Below are 20,027 nucleotides of genomic sequence, written 5' to 3' on the forward strand. Positions count from 1 at the left end.
ACCCCAACAGCCTGTTTCCTTTTCCACAAAGTTAACTGGTGGTGGGAGCAGTAATAATAATAATAATAATAATAATAATAATACTTTATTATTTATACCCCGCTCACTGGAAGGACAGATCGTGAAGCTGAGGCTCCAATACTTTGGCCACCTCATGAGAAGAGAAGAATCCTTGGAAAAGACCCTGATGTTGGGAAAGATTGAGGGCGCTAGGAGAAGGGGACGACAGAGGACAATGTGGTTGGACAGTGTTCTCAAAGCTACGAACATGAGTTTGACCAAACTGCGGGAGGAAGTGCAAGACAGGAGTGCCTGGCGTGCTCTGGTCCATGGGGTCACAAAGAGACACGACTAAACGACTAAACAACAACATTTATACCCCGCCCATCTGGCTGGGTTCCCCCAGCCACTCTGGGCGGCTTCCAAGAGAAAAATAAAATCAAATAATCTATTAAACATTAAAAGCCTCCCTAAACACAAAGAAGTAACACAAAGAAGGCTGGTATTGGGGTATGCATGATAAAATCATAGAATCATAGAATTTTAGAGTTGGAAGACACCCCAAGTATAATCTAGTCCAACACCCTGCAAGGCAGGAATCTTTTGCCCAACATGGAGCTTGACTGAGCTATCCCAGGCTTATGCCCAAGAACTTTGCTGCGCAATTGCTTCACCCATGGAGCTTTCTGGGAGCCAATTCAGGGCTGCTCTGGGGTGTAGATGCCACCCCATGAGCAGAGATGCTCACCACTGATGGAGCACTCATATCCCTGAGGTCCCTCATTCAGACTTCGGCTAATTATAGGACTGCAAAAAAATCATCTAAATAAATTGCTAAAACTAAAGAATGCTTGTACATACAGTTGTACTCTCCAGATGTTTGGGACTACAAGTCTCATCAGCTCCAGACAGCATGGCTGTGCTAGCTGGGACTGATGGGAATTGTAGTCGCAAACACCTGGCAAACACAGGGTTTGAACCAAAGTTATATAACACAACCCTCACTAAGTCTACTTTCTACTGAATTCAATGGGGCTTACTCCCAGGTAAGTGGCGTTAGGACTGCAGCCTAATCTATTGATTAAACTTTGCCGTCCTTTTTTGGTCTGAATTATGATTTTTTTCAAAGCTACTGGAAGGGCCCACAGAACCATTTCTATATTTAAATGTCTGTCAAATGTTCAAAAAGAAATCTGCATTTCATTTGAGTGTGAACACCGTGAGCTGTGTGCTCAGCGCATCGCCTCTAATGGAAAAGTCAGGTCATTTGCTCAGGTATGATGCACTCCCTCTTGAAAAAAACATGATGATTTGTCTCTTTTTATTACGTATTATTCTGATATACTGCTAAATAATTAAGGTATTTAGAATTCAGAAATCTGTGGCGCTGCCGCACAGTAAACAGAGATGATAATAGGAAAGGATTAGGAATACTTTTACTTAGATTTTATACAGTCCCTAAAGATTTCACGGGAGATGTTAAAGTTATAAAAGCACCAGAAAATCATTTTTAAAGCTCTGAAAGATTCATTTGATTAAAGGTGGAAACACTTGGAATTCTTTTAAAGTAGGCTACAAAAGTAGAAGAAGGAGGGAAGACATGGCAGTGTCATACAGAAATAACAAACGTTTATTACTTTGTGTCTAAGAGTTAAGAGTTTATTTCACTGCACGAATCAGAACAGTCGGCATTTCGCAGAAACTTGGGCGCCCTTGAATTATACGACTGAGTCAATGATTAAATTAATTGTGTTTGCTTTATTTTGTAATCTACCACCCTGCCTTGCTATCTTGCTGAATTATGGCTGGAAGAACACAATGTTCTGGGAGAGTAACCTTGTTACAGCAGAACTAGCTGTTACTGAAGATGTAGGACTGCCACTAAAAATGGCATCCTTGTACACACTGCCCCTCTGCTCCTCTGTAATGCCCAGTGAAAATCAGTGGGTGATATGGGATTAATCACACTGTTAATTGCCCCTGTCCCGCTCAACACCATTGACCTCTGCTCAATTGAGGGTAGAGAAACTCAAAGTTGTTGCATCATATGGTGAGCTTCAATCAGGAATGTGTGTACCAGGGCCAAGGGGATGCAAAATAATTGTAATGGGAACTACAAGAATAGCAGTAGCAGCAGCAGCAGCCTATATTTATACAGGTTAACTGTACCAAAAGGAATTATTGTGAAAATAATAAATATCGGGGGGTGGGGCAAATTTTGTCCTACCTTAGGGGTGCCATATTACCAAAGTTCACCCCTGGGTCCATTCCGGTTTCTACATTTCCATATCAGTTTGATTGTATTTTTCAAACCAACGTCCTCTTGAAAATCCTGGTTGCTCCTGATACACACCTATTTGTACACAATTTCCCTAACAAAACACATTTTTTGCACAGCACCTTTCCCTAAGGCAATTCACTTTTGCATGTTGTTTTCACAAATATATGTATTTACATACGCTACTAAGACGGGCCCGTTATAAAAGCAACTGTACCCAAAGGAATTCTTGTGAAAATAAGAAATATTTGGGAGGAAGTGCTATATTCTCTCCATGCTCAGGGTGCTCTGTTACCAAAGTCCAGCCCTGTTTGCATCTCTAAGTGAAGAAGCTTGTATGTAGCTGGGTTTAGAGACCCACACTGCCTGTCAGATTAGACAAGATTGGTATAGATGGAGTTGTGGTCAGCAATGGCCTGAAATGGGCAACTGTATATGCTCATCTGTAACACTGCTAGCACAAAATGTCCCCTACCACACACACCCATTCCCATTCTGATCCTTTTGGTTCATAGGGACTAGCTGCTGGTTGCTAGCAGCAAGGGGAATTGCCTCCCTTCCCCTCATAGGAGACCCCTATGAGTCTGCAATTCACATAATGGTTTAACAGTCAATCCCTCTTCTCAGGGAACGCTGGGAACTGTAGCTCTGTGAGGGTACTAAAGATCCTAACAGCTCTCCAACACCTTAAACAGGGGCCAGCCACCTTTTTCAGCTGTCCCTCAGACCCATACCTGCCAAGTCCCGGACTGCAGAATACGGGACCGGCAGCCTCGTGACACCGGAAGTTGCATAGACACAACTTCCGGTGTCGCTTTGCCCATCTATGGGCACCAAAAATGGCTGGTGCCGGCTTCAAAAGCTGCATCTACGCATGTCCGGAAGTGCGTAGACGCAACTTCCGGTGTTGCTCTGCCCATCTATGGGCACCAAAAATGGCCGCTGTCGACACCGAAAGTCGTGTGTACGCACTTCCGGACATGCATAGATGCGACTTTCGAAGCCAGCACCGGCCATTTTTGGTGCCCATAGATGGGCAAATCAGGGGGGGGGAATGGCCACCAGCAGGAAAATATAAGGGAGAATAACGGGAGACGAAGAGATACGGGGGACCGCCGGGAAACGGTATGAAAAAATGGGGGGTTTCCCGGGGGAAACGGGGTACTTGGCAGCTATGTTCAGACCATGTGGGGGGGCGGACAATATGGGGGGGAAATCTCTGGGTTGAGATGCATTTTAAATAAAAACACACATTCTACTCATGTAAAAACACGCTGATTTCCGGACCATCCACGGGCCGGATTTAGAAGGCGATTGGGCCACATCCTACCCCTGGGCCTTAGGTTGCCTACTCCTTCCTTTAACAAACTACAGTCCCCAGGATGCTTTGTGAGGCAGCAGGACTGTTTAAAGTGGTATGATGATGCTTTGAATAGATAGTGCGGACGGAACCTTAATGTGTGGTTTATGGATGACTGACCTTTTGATTTTAGTGTTGATCACCCCCCACAGATGTGAAAGGTGTGAAAACACCTTTGCCGCTATTATTATAGTGGCATTAGCTTTTTTTATAATAAAAAAGGTTGTTGGTTTTTTTTATTACTATTATATTATCCATACCCCACCAAACATGACTTCAGAAAGTCCTTAGGGCACCTAGCAGCAGAATACATATAACAAAGAAAATGTAGAAACAGTATAAATTTAAAACACATAAACTACAACGATAAGCTACATCAGAGCAAAATAACTTAAAAACCTGGCCGGCATTTTTTTTTATTTAAAAACAAATGCCAGCTTTTGCATCAAGGTCATTTAAGAGATTAAATAAAAATATGCAGAAATCTGCATTACTGGTCATGGGAGAAGGATGGCAAAGAGGTGGCAAAATTCAAGATGAGAAAATAACTCGGGTTAGTCGAGGCCCCAGGAAGCTGTGTTGAATGCCAGAGAAGTCAACAGGGAGACGTGACAAGAGAAGCTGGTGACAGGTAGCGTTTCAATATTAACGCATGCAAAGCAGAGCACAGCAGAGGGAATAAATATATTTAACTTCTCAGATGCTCTAAGCTGCCGTCCAAAGAATTTTCAGAAGTTGTATGGAACCCAGAATGGAACTCCAAATTGTAGGACTTGGGAACACAAAATAAACTCTCTTCACAGGTAGATACAAATCTGTTTGGCCTGGGTGGACTTTCCAGAAATTACCAGAGTAAAGTGATTAAACGGAATCAGAAAGGGTACAAGACAAAGAAATAAAGGCATCATCAGTTGTATAATGAAGATATCCATCATGCTGCCTCGATGGGAACCTTACATTTGGACCATTTTGATCCCTTCCAGTCGGGATTCAGGCCTCATCATGGGACTGAAACTGCCTTGGTCGCACTGGTTGATGATCTCCGGCGGGCTAGGGACAAAGGTGAGAGCTGTTTCCTAGTTCTGCTGGATCTCTCAGCGGCCTTTGACACCATCGACCATAAGATCCTTCTGGACCGTCTAGAGGGGTTGGGAGCTTCCTCCTGGGCCACGTTCAGAAAGTGGTGGTGGGTTCATGCTTTTCAACATCTACATGCAGCCGCTGGGATCAGGGGGTTTGGGCTGGGTGCTCATCAGTATGCGGATGATACCCAGCTCTACCTCTCTTTCAAATCAGAACAAGTGAAGGCAGTGAAGGTCCTGTGTGAGTGTCTGGAGGTGGTTGGAGGATGGATGGCGGCTAACAGATTGAGGCTGAATCCTGACAAGACAGAAGTACTGTTTTGGGGGGACAGGAGGCGGGTGGGTGTGGAGGACTTCCTGGTCCTGAATGGGGTAACTGTGCCCCTGAAGGACCAGGTGCACAACCTGGGAGTCATTTTGGACTCACAGCTGTCCATGGAGGCACAGGGCAGCTGTTTATCAGCTCCATCTGGTATGCAGGCTGAGACCGTACCTGCCCGCAGACTGTCTCTCCAGAGTGGTGTATGCTCTAGTTATCTCTCACTTGGACTACTGCAATGTGCTCTATGTGGGGCTACCTTTGAAGGTGACCCGGAAACTACAACTAATCCAGAATGCGGCAGCTAGACTGGTGACTGGGAGCAGCCGCCAAGACCACATAACTTGAAAGACCTACATTGGCTCCCAGTATGTTTCCAAGCACAATTCAAAGTGTTGGTGCTGACCTTTAAAGCCCTAAATGGCCTCAGAGTGTCTCCACCCCCATCATTCTGCCCGGACACTGAGGTCCCTCGCTGCGAGAAGCCAATTTACAGGGAACCAGGCAGAGGGCCTTCTCGGTAGTGACACCCGCCCTGTGGAATGCCCTCCCACCAGATGTCAAAGAGAAAAACAACTCCCAGACTTTTAGAAGACATCTGAAGGTAGCCCTGTTTAGGGTAGCTTTTAATGTTTAATAAACTATTGTATTTTAATATTCTGTTGGAAGCCACCCAGAGTGGCTGGGGAAACTCAGCCAGATGGGCGGGGTATAAATAATAAGTTGTTGTTGTTGTTGTTGTTGTTGTTGTTGTTACAATGAAAGTTAGCTGGAATTGAGGATATGACTTTACCTGCAGGTGTAAGTCTTTTCCAGAAGGGAAACTGCATTCTGGTAATTCATTCTTTCATCCTTTTCTCCTCCCACCTGATTATTAGTACAGTATATCCCTTACTCTTTGGAGATGAGAATCACTACCATTCCCCCAAATTTATCTCCAGTGAAGCCCTATCTATCCACCTCGAACAACAGGAAGAGCTGGATAAAGGGAACTACGTAATAAAAGCAAATCCTCTATCAGATGTGTTAAAATTTGAGTTGCTTACACAATGCTGGACCCCTCCAGAAAGTTATGACTTTGGGCCAAGAGAATTTCACCGTGCATGGTTTTCTAACTAGTTTTGTTGGTTGATATCTGCTGGTGTTTTGAAAGGACTTGTATGTCCTCCTCTCATTCATATTGTCAAAGTATGACTTTTCAACTTTCCAAAGGGCATGAACTGTTGATATTTTTGTTTGGCATCCATTTCTTTTCCCCACCAGAACCTCTTGGGTAGGGCATCAGCTGAAATGGAGAACCAGATTAGCTTCCCACTGAGGAGATGGCTAACTTCTAGACTGGAAGTGCTATTGAAGGAGGTAATAATGATCATGATAAGGCAGCTCAGTCTCTTAGACACTATACCGGACTAGCTCTTTGCAGCATTGTCAACAACTTGCATTACAGTCAGCCTAAAAGCATATTTTAAGTTGTATAGCATTATAAACTGAAACGATTGCAGGGCTTGCATTATATTTTGATTGAGAGTACATTCTTATCTTGTATACACGTTGCATTACAATTCCATACAGGAAGTTGTTTTGCAAGATGGTGATCCATATATTTTATAGGTCACTGTCACGATCTTTTGTTGCTTTGTTCAACTGTCTGTTGGGAATCAACTTTCTTTCTTATTGTTATTCTGGTTTCTGGAGAATAAACCATCATAAGACACCTTAGCACAGTTGACTTTGTGATTGTAATCCACTGTGAATTTTCTCATTGCTCAGTGACCCACAGCGCTCCCCTTTGCCAGCACAGTAGGTGGGGGGTAGTCCACAGAGTTATCAAAAATGTGTCATAATAACTCTTAGCTCAAAGGAGTTCTCGGGGATGCATGCACTTCTGAGCAGGTGTTCATAACTTATCCTCCTGACAACAAGTTGCAATTCTTTCCATCCCACTCTACTTTTACACCAAGTTCATGCACACAGCAGGTGACAGCAAACTTGTTTCTGGACCACAGAACTTCTGGTTGCAAATGAGGACTCAGCAATTTATATGGAGTATTCAATCTTGGAGAAAAGAATTAGACCTTGTTCTCTGTTACTGGCTGTTGGAATATGATGCCACGAAGCAACCAATTCATTTTCATAATTTATTGTAGTGTTAATAGTTGAATTGGTGAAATTTTGCCACTTCAAGCTGCACAAGAGGGTTTTTTTAAAAAAAATGCTATTTCACATAAAGACCTACACATCGGGGACACTGCTATGAGACTGCACGCAGAGGTCACAAAATGCTCTCTCATGCTTCTGGTGCCCAACAAAGGTTCTGAACTCCCACCACCAACACCATTCATATTGCCCATTTGGGCACAGGGTGCTTACCTTTTTCTCCCTTGAAAGCTACAAGGAGGAAGTTGGAAGAGTGGTGCTCCTTGCCACTTCCTGTTTCAGCATAGCTGCCAAGTTATCCCTTTTTTTTAAGGGAAATTCCCTTATGCTGAATAGGCTTCCTCGCGAGAAAAGGGAAAACTTGGCAGCTATGTGTTTCAGCTCTATGTGCCTTTCAAGGCTCAGATTAATTCCACTGGATCCAACTTTTACCCAGATCCCTTGAAAAGTGAAACACCTGCATGTGTGCAATTTCTCTTTCTGTCCTGGTGGGATGAGGGTCCAGAGGAGCAAACAGAGATGTTACAAGAAGGGTGGCACCCACAGAACTCACTCAAAAGTCCATTTGTGCCCATGAGCATTAAAAGGTTGGCATACACATATACCCATACCATGTGGTCTTATGATACAGTACCTGTCCTGGCTTTCACAGCAGGGCAAAGATAGTAGGAACTCTTGACATTGTTTCCACCAAAGGCTTTAATGCACGGGTGTCAAACACAAGGCCCGGGGGCCAAATCCGGCCCGCCAGACCTCGTCATGTGGCCCGCCGAGCGCCCCAGCCAGCGGGACCCAGCAGTGGGACCTTGCTGCTGAAGCGCCGCGCAAACAAAGCGCCGACAAACAGCTGGGGCTGGGGAAATGCTTTTTGCCCCTGGGTCCCTTCGCGCTCTTTTCTGGCGCTGAATCAAGGTGGCGACCCCCCCCTTCCCTTTCTTTCTTCCTCTCTCTCATTCTTATTCTTTCTTTCCCTCTCCTTCCTTCCTTCTTTCTCCCTTTCCGTCTTCTCTCCCTCTTTCTTTTTCTTTCCTTCTTTATTCCTTCTTTCCTACTCTTCTTTCTCTCACCTCTTTCCTTCCTCTCTCCCTCCTGCTCCCTCTTTTCTTTCTTTCTTCCTTACTTCCTTCCTTTCTTCCTTCTGTCCTTCCCAACTTTCTTCCTCTCCCTCATTATTATTCTTTCTTTCCCTCTACTTCCTTCCTTCTCCCTTTCCGTCTTCTCTCCCTCTTTCTTTTTCTTTCCTTCTTTATTCCCTTCCTTATTTCCTACTCTTCTTTCTCTCCCCTCTTTCCTTCCTTCCTCTCTCCCTCCCACTCCCTCTTTTCTTCCTCCCCCCTCCCTCCCCTCCCTCTCCCTCTCCTCAGAAACATAGGATGCTGCTTTATACTTCTGGCCCTTAAACCCTGGAACCAGGAGAGCAGCTCCAGTGAGTCAACCTCAGCCAGTCCCTTTGGTGAAGGGTGGTGGCTCACTGGCAGAACATCTGTCCTGCATGCAGAAGGACCCCAGCATCTCCAGGTACTAGTAGCTCTGCAAAGGTCCTGCATGAAACCCTAGCGAGCCTCCACCACCCAGTGCAGTTACCAAAAATCATTTTTCAATAAATTGTACAATAATTGTACATTTGAATATCTACTTGCCATTATTCTGACTATGTTTCTGCTTTCAGAGCTAGTTATTACTTACATTATTACAAAAAACAGTAATAATTGAATGCAGTGACAATAATTTATGATAATAAAGAGTGGACACATAGTCCTACAGATACAACCGGCCCTTTGAGGGTGACCAAACTGCTGATGCGGCCCCCAATAAATTTGAGTTTGACACCCCTGCTTTAATGCATAAATCAGAGTGTCAGGTTACATCATAAACTGAGATGTGTGGCTAAGCCCAAACCAGGGCATTCATCCAACAAGCATCACACATCCTGTATCTTATATTTGAAGAGCAGGATGGACACAGCTATTTGTGAAGCGAGCAGCCCAAGTTCTGGGACTGGGCAAGCAAATGAGCACTTTTTCATTTAGACTGACTTGGAGACAGGGGCATAGCCAGCCCGTGTCCCTAAATACCTCTCCTTGTTCCAGGATAATAGCATCCCCAGGACTGGCCTACCATTATGCAGAATAGAGCAGCTGCCTCAGGTGGCAGCAACCAGGCAGGCAGGGAGGGAGCTGTTCCAAGGAGCTGGAGGTCAGAGCTGTAGGATTTGTAGCCAAAACGCAAATGCATGTTTTGCTAGACAAGAACAGGGTTAGTACACAGAGAGTTCTTAAACTTCCTAGAGAAGACCCTCTGTATGCTTACTTCCCCTGCCTACTCTGGGTGGGAATTCTGTAACAAACCTTTTTATACTTCTGCCTGCCTCTGAGGAGTCCCTCTCTGTACCATGCTTCCAAACTAATCAGACATGTGTCTGGGGGTTCCAGACACACACAGCCTTTTTTGGGGGGGGGTGACCCACAGCCTATACTGAAGCCAACTTTTTAATTTTGTACCTAAGAAGTTTTTCTTACCTGTCTTGTATTTGCTGCCTGCATTGAAATGTAAGTAAACATTTTTGTTTATCTTACTAAAAAGTGTAGTTCATTCTCTGCAATTGAGGTGAAGACAGAAAGGTCAATAGACCACAAATAAAAGGGATGGAAAACTGCCCAATTCCTAAGTTTTTGTAAGCTGCAAAACCTATAAGGGCGTCACAGTCTGATTACTTGTTTGTATTTCTCCCACACACATGGAATAGGAGGTTTAAATCAGGCATCCCCAAACTGTGGCCCTCCAGGTGTTTTGGCCTACAACTCCCATGATCCCTAGCTAGCAGGACCAGTGGTCAGGGAAGATGGGAATTGTAGTCCAAAACATCTGGAGGGCCGAAGTTTGGGGATGCCTGGTTTAAATTTTAATATACATATTGAATCCTCAATCCATCTCCCACATAAGAGTTGTGTGTGCCATGTAACTTGTTCCGTCTTCTTCTGCTGCCCTTAAGTACAGTAGAGGACACTTCCCCATCCCTGGTACTGAAGACAGAGTCTACTTCTGGGGAGGAACACCATCTTGTCCTTCACAGCAGACAGAAAAATGTCTTAGGCCAGCCCTGTGCCTCCCCAAAGCAGCCCATCAACCTTCATAAGTCAAGAACTCTGCTCTAGCAGCTTGCCTCCAAAAGCAGCCAACCAGAAGCTTCTGGGAAGCTCACCAGCATGAAAGCAACAGCTCTTTCCCCGCTGTATGTAGCATCTAGTAGTCATAGCATGCTGCCTCTAAACATGAAGGTGCCGTTTTGTGAAATTATACATCATGACGGTGGGTCGGGGGAATGGTACAATATGGTTGTCGGTGGGTGGAAGCTCTCATGTCAGTGGAGAAGCCAGCAATGGGTGCACCTCAAAGGGTTCAGGAAAGAAGCATTTACACAACCCTGTGAAATGTGAGTATAATGCCTGCAAATGTAGGTCTCATCAAGCCACTTTTATGTTTCCCTGGCCTCTTTATCATGTGTCAACTGGAAATCCATAATATCAATTTTTGACTGAAGGCTGGCTTTAATTACAATTTCTTTTACAGGTTTCAACAGACTTTTTCTTTTTTTTGTATCGCAGGAAATGAGAGCACTTCTGTCTCTCCAGCTCAAAAAGAGAAAATGAAAAGGCTCTTAAATGTATAAGTAATTTTAACTGATTCATTGATCTGAATACTTTTTAAAGTAATACTGTAAGTATTTCTGTCACACTTTGAAGTTGAGCTGAGAGCTCGCTTCCATCCCTTAGGGTTCCTTTACAACCATTAAGAACTTGTACCTTTTATCTGGTGCCTTCAATTAATTGAATTTCAGAAATATTCCAAGATGTTGGGCTTTTTTCTTTTTTTAAGAAAATTATTTCACTCCTGGAGGACATTCCTCTGTGATTTATTGTTACAGTAATTAAAAATACTCAGTATTACGGTGGTCACTGCTAAAACTCCTGTCTGCCCCTGGCTATATTTTGGTTTAACTTAAAACATACAGTATATGGGTAATGTGAAAGACTTGTCAAGCCAAGCAAAATTGTCTCGTTCTCTTTATGTATCTTTTTTTTCCAGAATGCTAGCACCATTTTAGGCTGAGGTTCAGTGATATTATTTACATGACAGTGATATGCAAACACAATTAGACTCCATGTCAGAAACATTTGAATAACAAATGTTTGTTACAGTAAATTTTGCTTCCCTCATTTCTCTCTCTCTCTCTCTCTCCCTCTCCCCATGTCTCTCTCTCTGTATTTATAATCAGTGATATATATATATATATATGTTATTCTGCAGCAATGATAGTTGTGAGTGTTCAATAGAAGTCTTTTTTAAATGCTAATTTAAATCATTAGCAGACAGTTTTGTTCAAGCAGTTCCTAACAGGAAAATGTAAATGTTGCATTAATTATTGTATAATAGCATACCGTAATTGTCACTACCTTGTTAACTCTCACATCCTATCAACCCCATTTAAAGATAATGAACTCGGGTCAAGCCAATGGTGAGCCCTTATGGAGAATGGACTGGTTTATGTCACCTAAGATGTGTTAAGTGAATGCCTAAAAATGTACAGTGTAAATGCAGCAACGTATTTGGAAACTTGCATGATATCCCAGCACACCCAGCCATCTGGGAGCTCTTCATTGGCTGCATCCACCAAACCTGGGTTTGCCTCTGTGTAATGGCTGAATGCAGATGGTGCTGTGGTCTAAACCACTGAGCCTCTTGGGCTTGTCGATCAGAAGGGCAGCAGTTCGAATCCCCACGATGAGGTGAGCTCCCATTGCTCTGTCCCAGCTTCTGCCAACCTAGCAGTTCAAAAGCATGCCAGTGTGGGAAGGTAAACAGTGTTTCCATGCGCTCTGGCTGCCGTCACAGTGTCCCGTTGTGCCAGAAGTGGTTTAGTCATGCTGGTCACATGACCCAGAAAGCAGTCTGTGGACAAACACCAGCTCCCTTGGCCTGAAAGCAAGATAATTATTATTATTATTATTATTATTATTATTATTATTATTATTTATTTATTTATTTATTTATACCCCACCCATCTGGCTGGGTTTCCCCAGCCACTCTGGGCGGCTTCCAACAGAAATATTAAAATACACTAATTTCTTAAAGATTAAAAGCTTCCCTAAACAGGGCCGCCTTCAGATGTCCTCTGAAAGTCTGGTAGTTATTTTTCTTTTTGACATCTGGTGGGAGGGTGTTCCACAGAGCGGGTGCCACTACCGAGAAGGCCCTCTGCCCGGTTCCCTGTAACTTGGCTTCTCGCAATGAGGGAACTGCCAGAAGGCCCTCGGCACTGGACCTCAGTATCCGGGCAGAGCGATGGAGGTGGAGACGCTCCTTCAGGTATACTGGACCAAGGCCATTTAGGGCTTTAAATGAGGGCTTTAGATGAGCCCTGCAACCCCTTAGTCGCCTTTGATGGGACTTAATTGTCCAGGGGTCCTTTACCTTTACCTTAGGGACACTTGCGGACTTGTCATGCCCATGTTATCCCTGCAACAAGGATCACTTTCTGAGTATACACAACTGTTCTACTCTGTTGACTAGACGCCATCTTAATTCACCCTACAATGGCCTGCCTCACACTGGATTCAGAAGCAAGAGGGTGTTGGCAATGGTCCTGCTTAAAATTTAAAATGCTTGATCTAATTATTATTATTATTATTATTATTATTATTATTATTATCATCATCATCATCATCATCATCATTTATACCCCATCCATCTGGCTGGGTTTCCCCAGCCACTCTGGGTGACTTCCAACAAAAGACTAAAAATACATTAAAACATTAGTTTTAATGAATGAATGCTTGCAGCCTAACTGTATGTATATTCAGGAATGAGTATGCAGATGGTTGTGAGCTTCTGGCTAAGGCGGAGGTGGTGGTGTGCATTTCTTTCATCAGGCTCTGTAACTAGGGTGGATCCATACTTAGCCATACTGAGAGGAGATCCATGGGTGGGGTCCCATTGACTCCATGGAATGTTTTCTCAAGTTCTCGTTGCAGCGGATGAGCTACAGCCTGGCAATTCCATATGTAGGCTACCCCATCACTCAGTTTAAGAGCACATGGCTTGTGTGCCTAATGTCCCAGGTTCAGTTCCCACCATCTTATGGCTAGGTAAGGATCTACACTTGGATAACTGAGTTTCATTCATTTATATGACAGGTTACATTCCAAAGTAATTCACCCAGAATGACTAAGCCTGTGTACACACTAAACCTTTAAAGCACATTCTTTCCCTTCAATGAATTATAGCCACTGCAGTTTGTTAAGGGCTGCTGGGTATTGTAACTTGGTGGGGGGGGGTGAACTACAGTGTCCAGAATTCTTTGAGGTAAATAATGTCTTAGAATTTTGAAGTGTCAGGCATAGCTCTAGTGGCTTTAGCCCAAACGTAGCAGAGTTTTCCTGCACAGCGCAGAAGCTAGTTGAGGTGGACATGACTAGTCGGCTAGACGCAGAATAACTATTTACAGGGTTTATTAAAAGAAAATAAAACCAGCAGAGTTTCTGCATACAAAGCAAAGCAAAATAAATCCTTACTCTCTCTCTCCAACCATACGCAGCACTCCTACTCCTAACACCCACAAGAAACAACTGTGCTAGCATTCCTAGATAACAGAGTTCAGTGCGAGTCATTAACCAATGAGAGAGTTGTTGCCAGGCCAGGCAGACCTTGGCTTTCTGCCAAGAGTAAATTGACACTGCCTTGAGTTGTGTGAAGCAAGAATCTGTAAGTTCCCCATGAGAACCAATTATCAGAAACCGAACAGAATGTGCTTTGAACGTCCTGTAAAGGTACAATGTATATACAGCCTTAGAGTAGACCCATTGAAATCAATTGGGATTTTCAGTCTTGAGGACTATATTAATTCCTACAGACTTTAGTGAGTTTACTCTTACTCTATGTATGACTAAGTCCAGATTCAACCCATTCTACACAGAGCTTTCTTTAGAAAACAATCGGGAGACTGGTTGCCATTCAGGTAAGTTTGAGAAATCCTTACAAACTGCTGGTACATGTGATTGCCCAGATTGCCCACCAATTATTTTGGAGAAACATTTAACCCACTCAGAGGCAAGAATTGAGTCTTCCTGTGATGATCTCACTGAATTAATACCCCAGGCCACCAGTTCCCAGAATTTGTCTTCCCTCTGTTCCATTACTGCTAGTCCCAATTCTTGCCACTGGGGTTTCATATATTCAACTTTCCTGTTTTTCTGCAGTGTCAACCTACATTTAATCAAGTTTTCCACAAATTCATCTTACAAGAAGCCCTAATTGTCTTAGCCAGAACTTTCTTGGCCTCTTTGCGCCGACTGTCAAACCAGCTTAGGTGTATTGATTGTGTGTAGTGTATAGTTGTAGAAGCTATGGAACAGGGTCTGAGTTCTGTGACAATTCTCTGGAAGACATCCACAAAATTTGGATATCTGCTCATAAAAAGTTGGCACAAGATCATCAGATGATTACTATATAGTGTTTCTTGAATATCACTGCTCAATCTGTGAGACCATTTCATGCTTTCCAGGCCCTGTATTTCTGCACTCACATTCTGCATTATATTAGAGGACCTGTGGTGACTGATACTGGAAAGTGGTCTCTTTCTGTTCTTTCTAACACTTCACAGGTGTTCCCTGTGGGATGGAACACTGGGGCAGACAAGTCACAACAGTTCCTAGAGTGTCCACTAACAGGAACTCACCTGGAGGGACACCTGACTAAGTTCCTGTTCCTCCAGATATGCAGATGAGATGGATTAGCTGGCAGATAGAAGCTCCCAGCCAGCAGCCATTCTCTCTCTTAGACTTCTCTCCTTCAATGGGAACACATCTCCACAGAATCTCCAGTTAGGATGGTTCTCCCTCTTGGCCTGCAGCCAAGAGAGAGACCAGATGGAGCCTTACTTTACTTAGTAGCCTCCACATGTATATATCTGTAACTTTTCCTCGTAAGACTGCCTTTCTGAGATTATGCTGTTAACTCAGGATGAAACTGTAAGTAAACTCTATCTTATTTTATAAACACTGTGTTGTGTATTTCTTTTAAGAGGGACAAAGGGGACTTTGCCAGGAAGTATAATATTGTACAGGTTTTAGCAAACCTGAACGCACAGGCTTTGCTGCGCACAAAAGGGGAATGTCACTCTGCTGATATTGGAAGCTTGCTAACACAAGCTTGGATAGGATCTATCTAATAATATATCCTAATCCACATCCCTAACATTCCCACATTCACAAAGGTGGATAATGACACTATAATGTGGCTGACAGCACTTCTACCATGTTTGTTCAAATAAGTACACCAACCCTTCCAAACATCTGCAGGACTCCCATGAACGATATATACATTATTCTGGAATACAATTTCCAACCATTTCAGGCCCTGAGCATCATATATTCTTGTCCAAAGAACAATGACAGATTAGGGGAAAGGGTTAGGTGCCCTTTTCTCACTGGGAGAGAAAGGCGGGATATAAAATAAATGCAATAAATAAATAACTAATAGACCTTGGCAGCCAGTTCTTTGAGAAAAATGTAGCATCAAGACGGGGCAATTTAAAACAAAGAGCAGTGATTCAGGTTCTAATCGCGCCCTGCCTTTCTGTGTTGCCACTTTCCAAGCTACTCCTCCCCGCTTGAGGTTTCACGCATTAAATACCCCTTTCCCCTGTCATTTATCTGCTCCAAACTTACCCCTCGCCATGTTGCTTTGCAGTGAGATAAGAAGCCATGAATGGGATGCGGGTGGCACTGTGGGTTAAACCACAGAGCCTAGGGCTTGCCGATCAGAAGGTCTGCGGTTCGAATCCCCGTGACGGGGTGAGCTCCTGTTGCTTGGTCCCTGCTCCTGCCAACCTAGCAGTTTGAAAGCACAAAGTACAAGTAGATAAATAGGTACCGCTTCAGTGAGAAGGTAAACGGGTGTTTCCATGCGCTGCTCTGGTTCACGGCTTAGTCATGCTGGCCACATGACCTGGAAGCTGTACGCCGGCTCCCTCAGCCAGTAAAGCGAGTTGAGAGCTGAAACCCCAGAGTCGTCTGCGACTTTACCTAACGGTCAGGGGTCCCTTTACCTTTAAGAAGCCATGAGCTTTTTCTCACATGTGCTTGCTTCTAATCTAAGATATAATCCATGTGTGTAAATTGGCATTTTCTGTTCAAAAACCACAGCCCAGAACTTTCCTAAGCTTAAGGATCTATATGCTTAATTTCCATCTCAAAATCTTTCTAATGGCTGCATTAAAGAAAGGGAGCCCTCCTGGTCTCACTGGGAAAGTAGCCAGAGAGAACAGGCAATCCTCCATGTTTCCCCTAACCCTCTTCCCATTTTTTAAAAGCTCTGCCACAGTTCTATACAACTGCAGGTTTGGATAAATGCAGGTCAGTGCCAGGTAAATAGTTAATATTTAAATATATGCACTGCCATAATTCAAATTAATAACTTTCCTTTCACTCTGAAAGCCCCGAAGGGCTTTCTAATGTATTTCAGTCCTTGCAACATCACGTCATGAATTCAGTGTGAGGAAAAAAGAAATGTCCCCCATTGCAGGTCCTTGTACATTAGGCTCAATGTTGCTATTTGGAGATGAGCAGGAAGCAGTGTACCAAAACCGCAAGGGAACTCAAACAGATGCGGTGGAAATTTGATGACTTATTTCCACCTTCGCCAACCTGAATGCACTCCAGATGTGCAGCTGCTGGGAGTTGTAGTCTAAAACATCTAGAGGGTGCAAGGGTGGTGAAGGTTGGTTGGCTTACTCACTTACTTCTCATGCCCTGAACAAGCTTGACTTCACTCCTGCTGTTTAAGCAATTGCACTGCTTGAGGGCTAGATTTTTTTTTCTTGAACTGTCCTCCTTCTTCCCCTCCCCATCACACACATTTTGTATAAGTTACAAGGCTTCTGTGTTTAAAATACCTTCCTTTACCCCCCTGGACAGTAAAAATAGAAAGATTGATGAGCTAGCAGAGCTCTTTGTCATGATACAACTTTGTAAACTGTGTGAATTTTTCATTTGGGATTCTTGTTTAAGTTTCTAATTCTGAATTTCTAACATTTTCTCTTCAGATTTCACAATGAAACTCCTGGATTTGATTCAGCACAAAACTTGGAAGTTTGCCTTACTTGCAGGCAGATGGCGATTTAAACTCCAATGTCACTGCTAGAATACAGGCTGCAGAATGTCAAGTCTGAGTTCAGGAACAGGAATTAAAGTTTCAAAATATGAGGTGTCTGCTCCTTCATTCTTCAAGCAGAAAAGGGAGTGAAGTCTCACCCATGTTGCAATATGGAAATAATTCTACTGGCCTACATTAAAGGATTCTCTGTAAGGATTACAGATATTTTGTCTGTGAAGCACTTTGGAAATCTTAAAGAGCTATATAAATATAAAGTAGTAGCATTCTTATTTTTCCATATGTCATATACCATAATGTGCAATGATACAAACTGTAACTATTTTTTTCTTTTGAAAAGTTCCAGCCCACATTTCAGACTGTAACAGGCCTTTGAGTGAGCTTACAACTCTGAATATCACCAGTCCAAATAACTGATATCCCTTACTTTCTCTCTTGCTCCTCCACCTTTAAATGTAACAGGCAACAAGAAAGGCAAAGCAACTTGATCTTTGGAAATAAGGTTTGTAGAAGGCCAGAGAGCTTATTTCCAAGTAAATGTTTTTTAGGATCAGCCTGTAAAAAGTTGTTTGCCCTTCTACCCAGAAGTATACACCAGCGACAGCTTTAAAGACTTTAGCAGGTTGCAGGGATTACAGCGATACGAAGGCTCAATTCCACAATAAAGGCGGCAGTTCTAAGCCGATTTATTCAAAAGTAAATTCATTATGGCATAAGCTTTTGTGGAGTGGAGTCCACTTCGTCGTATGCACAAAGTGTTATCCTGAGTTGCAGGTGCAGATATCCAGCAGGGTGGATTCCATGAAAGCTTATCCCATAATCAATGTGTTGGTCTTGAAAGGGCCACAAGACTCTCTGTGGTTTTTGCTTCAAGAGACTCGCACAGCCTCTTGCAAAAGACCAGTCTTTGGAAATTCTCAAAAGTGAGTGTGATTGAAATAAGTAGAAGTAAAGGTAAGTGAGGCCATTAATTCAGAGGTAGCCATTCACAAGGTCATTTGGCCTGTAGCTTGCCTTGCTCTCTGTTGAATTCACACCTGTTAGGTGGCTTTAGCCATCATGGCCTTGATTATGGCAAACCCCTTAAAATCAGGGAACTGCTATTAGACGGCCAGCACATACTTCGCTCCTGTTTATAGTTGCAGCAGGCAGAATCATGTGGGCAAAGCTTTCATTCCCTTTGGATTGAACTACTTTGTTAAGCATTGCAATTTGTGAAGGCTGTGGTGGGGAGTGTGCTTGAGGAAGACTCCCGGCTGCATTCTTCTCCCTCATCTGCTTGTTTTGAATCTGGAAGGAGCTTCTTTCTTTCTAAGATGGAGTTTCCTTTGCAGCCTGAAGTGATACAGGCCAGGAAGAGCTTTACCATTTAATTCTACAGAATGCACCAACTGGGCCGCAGTGCGTTTCGGGTTGGAGACCTATATTTCATCCACACGAACCACCCAAGCACAAATAAAGAACAGCATTCAGATGCCAGGGGTAATTTCTTATCTTCCTTCCAAGTTGTAAAGGCATTAGATATAAGGTCTTTATTTCCAGGCCTCAGTATCTGGTCTTAGTGTTACCTCTTTCAGCTTCTCAGCATAGGCTTTTCTGGGTCTAATCAACTTTCTGCCTGTTCCCTCCAAAGCTGAGGAACTTCCCATGTAAGTGGGATCTGGACCCTGAATGAAAGATTCCTTCTGGTGTGCTAGGAGAAGGGACTTTGGCAACTTCAGACTGCGGGACGTGGGTTGTATGGCCCAACCTAATTGCCCATTAGGAGGAAAGGAAATAATTCAAATCTGGACAGTGCTCAGAGGGTTGGAATAAGATTAAGGGTGCAGTCCTGTGCTAATTTACCTGGAAGTAAATCCCATGAACTCTGTGGGACTTACTTCTGAGTAGACAACATAGAGAATCACACTATAAATCTGCAATCCTAGGCACACATATCTAGGAGTAAGTACCACTGAACACAGTGAGTCTTACCTCTGAGTAAAGGTACCTAGGCCTATGTTGCAAGGTTGCAATTCAATGGGCATTTACTTGAGAGCAAATCCCATTGAACTCAGTGGAACTGACCTAATAGATTTACATGGGATTGCATTATAAGGCTAAATAGTTTTCACAAATTTTGATATTGTTGTCAGCTTCTTGGTTGCTAGGGGCACAGGGTGTGAGCCAGTCGTGGCTTACTGTCGAAATGGGTCCCAAATAATGCTAAGCTGGAAATGGGTCAGAAATAGCTTTGGACAATGAAAGTGCTGCAGAAATGAGCCAATGAGCAGTTGTCGCATAGTTGCTAAAAGAGCGGCCAGTGAGCTACGAAGCCCAGGGTTTAGATCTCATCTCAACCCCCAACTAGTGTTTGATGACAAGCCTTGGTGCTTTCTCTTCTCTCCCCACCCCACCTCCCCTACCTCCATCCGCAGGTAATCGACCTACCTTCCAGGGTTGTTGTAGGGGGATAGCTACGACGACGATGGTTCTGAAGAACTTGGAAGATTCTAAAGAGCTATAGAAATGTGGCGCCTGGTTTTTAAAGAGCGCGTTTGCTGGACTTAGGAATGCAAGAGGACTGCGTCTGCCCTCCCTCTGGACTCGAACCTGCGGAGCTGTGCGCGTCGACCTGCGCAGGCAGCGGCCAGCAGCGCAAGTTGTGAGCGTGGAGGGGGA

The 20,027-nt window shown here is 43.7% G+C and overlaps 1 long non-coding RNA gene across 1 annotated transcript; it reads right to left on the minus strand.

The window, feature by feature from the left end:
• Nucleotides 1-8,554: 8,554 nt before the first annotated feature.
• LOC118090308 (uncharacterized) lies at nucleotides 8,555-19,932 on the minus strand. Its single transcript, XR_004693235.3, has 3 exons — nucleotides 19,797-19,932; nucleotides 15,923-16,084; nucleotides 8,555-12,173 (listed from the first exon to the last, which is right to left on the minus strand). It is a non-coding gene; the product is annotated as an uncharacterized LOC118090308 (long non-coding RNA).
• Between the last annotated feature and the right edge of the window lie 95 nt (nucleotides 19,933-20,027).

Source organism: Zootoca vivipara, chromosome 8 (genome assembly GCF_965207765.1).
Source record: "Zootoca vivipara chromosome 8, rZooViv2.hap1.1, whole genome shotgun sequence".
Classification (NCBI taxonomy): Eukaryota; Metazoa; Chordata; class Lepidosauria; order Squamata; family Lacertidae; genus Zootoca; species Zootoca vivipara.